General features: G+C 28.4%; 1 protein-coding gene across 1 annotated transcript in view; it reads left to right on the plus strand.

The window, feature by feature from the left end:
- The window catches only part of LOC117173262 (transient receptor potential protein), an 84,681-nt gene that overhangs the window by 35,774 nt on the left and 43,451 nt on the right, over positions 1-5,456 (plus strand). The gene's annotated exons all lie outside the window — the stretch shown is intronic.

A 5,456-nucleotide genomic window follows, 5' to 3' on the forward strand; every position in this document is an offset into this window, starting at 1 on the left:
AAAAAGTGGTGAAAAATTGTCCACGTGGTATATGTTATTATTTTGCATTTTATTCGCTATTTCCTGGGGTATTTCATATTATGAGAATAGTTTGACGAGTTTGGAAAAAGCACTTTTTTACATTTTTATATTTTCAGCATAAAAAAAATTTTTAATAAAATTTTGTATTCGGGCTTTTTATAAAAAACTAAATTTCCTTTAAAATGACCTATATTACTTTTAAATTCAGTACAAAAAATTCCGACAATCACGCCAAACAAAGTGGGTATCTCATATTTGGGTACTCTATTTATTTTTACTGTGTTGAGTCGAACTCCCCTCTCTGGACAGGCACTATACCTTCTCTCTCTATTCACGTCTCCCTTTTATGCGGCGATTCGCAATTGTTCTAAAGCCTCCTCTTCGATTTCCCCACTACTGACAGGTTAAGCAAAGTCTGCATATGTTCTCTCTCTTTCTCTTTCTCCCTCTCTGTACTCTCTGCACTCTCTTACCATACAATCTCCTCAAAATTCATGATGATTTGAAAGCTACTGACTAGGAAATCCGGAAATATCAAAACTGTGAATGCGGCAATCTGTATTGAATTTTTATAGAGACTTCCGAAATTTCGTTGAGATGGCTGGGAGTTCCAAGATTTCTGACTCTGTTCGTGATTAAACTCACGTGGGAATTTACACTGAAAAAAGTGGTTAGTTCGGTCAATTATTCAGTTTGTAAGATATGGTACTGCTATTCTGTTAGTTGGGACAACCATTTACTTAGTTGCTGGTGCTAACTGAATAGTCAGTTCAACTAATGGAGTTTTTGCACAAACTAATAAAGTATCAGTACCATATCTTAGTAATTAAATAGTTGGCTCAACTAACCATTTTTTTCAGTGTACGTATGTCGGAATGCTCCATACCACCTCACCTCTGCCCACACTTTGTTAGTCAAAGATTTCCAAGATTTTTCACAAATGCAAGATTGCTGAGAGATTTCCAAGATTTTTCCAAGAATTATCTTAAGATTTCCCGCTCACAAATCAAAGATTTTTTACTGATGAGCCCCTCGCGATAATTTTTCATGCAATTTTTTCATAGTTAATCCATCAAAGTTTGATTTCTACGAGTGGCCACACTGCCACACACTGATGTTTTTTCTGTTTAAATATCACCATTTGGTTAAATATTTAACTATTTGGTTAAAAATGCAACAATTCTGTTGAAAATTGGTAAATTTTACTAGAAAATCCAACTATTTGGCTGTTTTTTTAAAAATATTTGTTTTGCTGGATAGAAAAGTCGTACTTTTTGACCTTTTTGATTGAAAATTCGACTGTCTTCTAAAAAATGTATCTTTTTGGTTTGAAAATATCAACTATGTGGTTAAAAGTGAAACTGTTTTTGAATGAAGTTTGATATTTTCCTTTAAAAAACTATTCTTTTGAAAAGTCGTAACTGTTTGTTGGAAGTTCAACTATTTTTTGTGTGTAAAGAATTTAACTAAGAGATAAGCAGTTCAACTATTATCTCGAAAATTTGAATATATTTCTTTAAACGCTGCCGGTGACTTGCGCAGTGATCCCAGATTTGAAACGAGGTTCACTCCAACACTATGCTGTGTCCGTGTAAATATAGTAGTCGGAACACTTCGGCGGTTCTATTTATATCTCTATCTGCTTTGAAGTAAAACCAAGAGATTGGGATTTTAATAATTCCAGATTTCGATGCTGGCGATTTTCATGATTTGAATACTTCGTCCGCCTATTTATATGCGTATATTTTGAGGTTACGTTATTTCAAGTATAAAATATAAATGATATAAATATTAATACTATTATATATACATAAATATATACTCATATTATTAATGATAATATTATAATTGTGTTATATTATAATAGTCTTATTTATATCTTGATCCGCATTGAAAAGAAATGAAAGAAAATGACGATTTTGGAATTCATCTCGTTTGGATAAAAACTCAATTATTTGGTTGAAAGATTAATCATTTTGTTGAAAATGTAACTATTTTGTAAAAAATTCCTCTTTTCTATCAAATGTTCAACTACTTTGTTAAAATTGTTTTATTATTTTTATTTGAAGGTTCATCTCTTTCGCTGAAAATACATTTTTGAAACTGAAATTTTTAAAAATTTAACTATTTGGTTGAAATTTTAACTTTTTGATTGAAAACTCATATTTTTCGCTTAACACCTTTGTTGAAAATTCATTTTTCCTGTTAAAACTTATTTATCTTTATTTGAAACTGTAACTATTATAGGATTGATTAAAAATTAATCGTATATATTGGTTAAGTTGAAAAATCGTTTTTTTTTATAGAACATTAATCTTCTTGGTCGAAAATTCACCTTTTCCCTTGAAAATTTAACAATTTTGTTGAAAATTCGTTTTTTTCTGTTCAATCCAATTTTTTATCACAGTTTTTATCTGGAAATTGAACTATTCCATTTTTGGTTGAAATTTTATCCTGTACATTGTATTAGTTAAAACACAAATTACTTGATAGAAAATTAATTTATTATTTTTCGATTATGATTTTCTTTAATTAAAAGAATTTTTAAATAAAATTGTTTAAATTGAATTTAAGGTGTTAAAAATTGAAAAATAATTCATTTCAGAAAATGATTCTGAATCCGTTCAAAATTAAAGAAATAATAGATATTAGTTTTTAAAATTATTTTCAATTATGACTTCAAATATTATTCCAGTCTAAAAAACTTTTATTTTTAACTCATTCAATTTGAAATTTTTTAATTGAAACAATAAAATTTCGTTAATTATTAGCAATATTTGACCGTTTATTTAAAACATTCCATTATAACCAACTATTAAAACTATACAAATTTGAACAAAATGCTTTGAAATAGAAAGCCTTGAATTGTTAAAATGGTAATGAGCTCAATTTTAACTTTGAATGCTACAATTTTAATTTAAAAAAAGATTCAAAATTAATTTAAAAATTGAAATTATTTCAAATAATTTGAAACACGATGTAGATTTTTGCAGATTTTTAAAAAATGAAGCTTTTTGAGTATTTTAAAATATCTAAAAAGAATAAAAAAACTGTTGTGATTGCTAAGAAAATTGAAAATGATTTTTTTAATTTGAAAAATTAATTTTAAGTGAGTATTTGAAAAGATTTGAAAAATTAAAGAAAAGAATCAGGACGATTTTAAGGCAACTTTTTTATTTTGCAGACTTTTTCAATGTTAGGAAAAAAATCTAATTAACAAAATATATCAATTTTCTACCCAAAAGTTTACTTTTTAATCAAATTAATTAATTTTGTATCAAATAATTGGTGTTTTAACTGTTTATGTTTATATTATATAAAATGATTTTATTTATTCAATATATTTATTTATATATACGGCTCAAAATTGTTGTTTTTCTATTATTACATAACCTTCCTTACAATTTAATAATTTAAGTTTTCAAAGTTTGTAGTTTATCAATGGATCAATTGCAGGTCCTCTGATCTACTTGGATAATTTTTGACAATACATGTAAAAATGTATGTACTCACAACATTACCAAAACTTTTTTTCCGCAAAATTGGTAAAACACATTTCGAAGTTTTATTTCTTTTTTCCTAACAGGTGTTATTAAGATTTTTTAAATTCTAATTTCATAGTAGTGATAGTTACATGATATAAATTCCAAAAACTTAACCAATTCCCAAAAAATTAAAGATTTTTATAAAGATTTTTCCTTCTATTTTGCAAACTAAATAATTACTGCATCTGTTTAAGAAAACGATCAGGTGTGTTGTCAATAAATTATCCACATATTTCTATAAAGTGTTTTTCTTTTAAACTATTGATATAAATATTTATAAACAGGTAACACAGATAGATACAATATCACATAAATATACAAATTTCACATATTTCCCTTTGCATGAACTATTTATTTCACTTTGTGCTAAAACTGGAATTTCCTAAAATACTAAAAATAGCTATTGTCATATAAAAAATAATATTAAAATATGTTGCTATTTTCCGTATCGTATTCTTAAACCTGTATGGATAAAAATTTGCAGGAGACTTCACGAACGAATTCCAGCCTAGTTATGAAATCTATAGGTTTCATAACTAGGCTGGAATTCGTTCGCAAGTATACTTCTGTTCTCTTTGCAAGTATACTTGCAAAGATAACATTGCATCAATAAGAAATTATTCTTTTTCTTAAATGACTTGCCTCGTTTGACCAGTGATTCTCATTTTTAAATAAGTTGAGGCTTTAACTTCTTTTAAAGCTTCTATGAAATTGAAAATATTTGGATGGGAACAGTTAAACATTGCGCTCAATTTCGAGTGATATGCTTCACAACCATTCGTTGTACGCGTTGTTGTAGGAGAAAATTTAGCGCAAATTTTGGGTGGAAAACTGGTATTACTTGCAATATAATTTTTTTAAATATAATCACAAAATTTGTCAACTCTTTCGTCTGATGGTTGAACTGGCTTTATTTTTTCATTAAAAAATGTTTCAAGTTCGGATGGGTACTAAAAAAGCAAGACCAAAAAGGATTCTCAAAGAAGAACTGATTTCTGATTTTGCGCTTTTATATTCATTGCTCAATCCGAGTTCTTTAATTTCCCACCACCAACATTTCCCTAAATGAAATCTACAACCTTTAATAGGGATCGAATCGTTAAATACTGTGCGGATAGTTGTATGGATATCGATTTTAAAATCTACGTAAATAACTTTAGGACTGAAAGTCTTACCAGTAAATTTTTTGCATTCTATAGCTAAATAAGAAAGTACTGTTGCATAAGAAGTCACTTTTTTGTCAAGAAGCAGAAAAGAGTCGACAGTAATATATAAATTTTCGTTTAATCCAATAATCGAAAAAACTTGTGTAAATTGGCCAGGACAGCTGTAAAGCGGGAAGCGGGAAGCGGGACCACGCACGGAAGACAAGCACTTTTACAGTACTAGTGAGAAGTTACTGTAATCATGGTTATTGATAGTTTCAAGTTTTCAGGCAATTGCCTCCTTTTTGAACAACCCCTACTCCTCTCATGTTAGGTCCGCCAGTCAAGTGGTAGGGGAAGAGAGAAAGGACTACCTTTTGGCTAGGCACCCCGTGGATTCTGACCATAAGACGCAAGTCAAATGTAGCCTCTTTGAAAGTTTAAGTATTATGTCAAACATTAATCTTTCTGTATAAAAAATTGGCCCTTTCGGTTTAAAAATTTAACTATCATTTGAAAAAAATCGTTGTTTTAGCTTAATAAAATTCAACTACGTGTTTTGAAATCACCACCGTTTTTTCTTAAAGTTTAATATTATTTCTTTTAAAATTTGACCATTTGGCTGAAAAATCAACTATTTGGTTCAAAATTCATCTTTATAGGTCGAGAATCTCGTGTTTTCAGATAGAAATGTAACTATTTGGTGAAAAAATCTTATTCTTTGCATAAAAGTTCAAGTATATTT

The sequence above is a fragment of the Belonocnema kinseyi genome, chromosome 5 (assembly GCF_010883055.1).
Source record: "Belonocnema kinseyi isolate 2016_QV_RU_SX_M_011 chromosome 5, B_treatae_v1, whole genome shotgun sequence".
NCBI classification, from domain to species: domain Eukaryota; kingdom Metazoa; phylum Arthropoda; class Insecta; order Hymenoptera; family Cynipidae; genus Belonocnema; species Belonocnema kinseyi.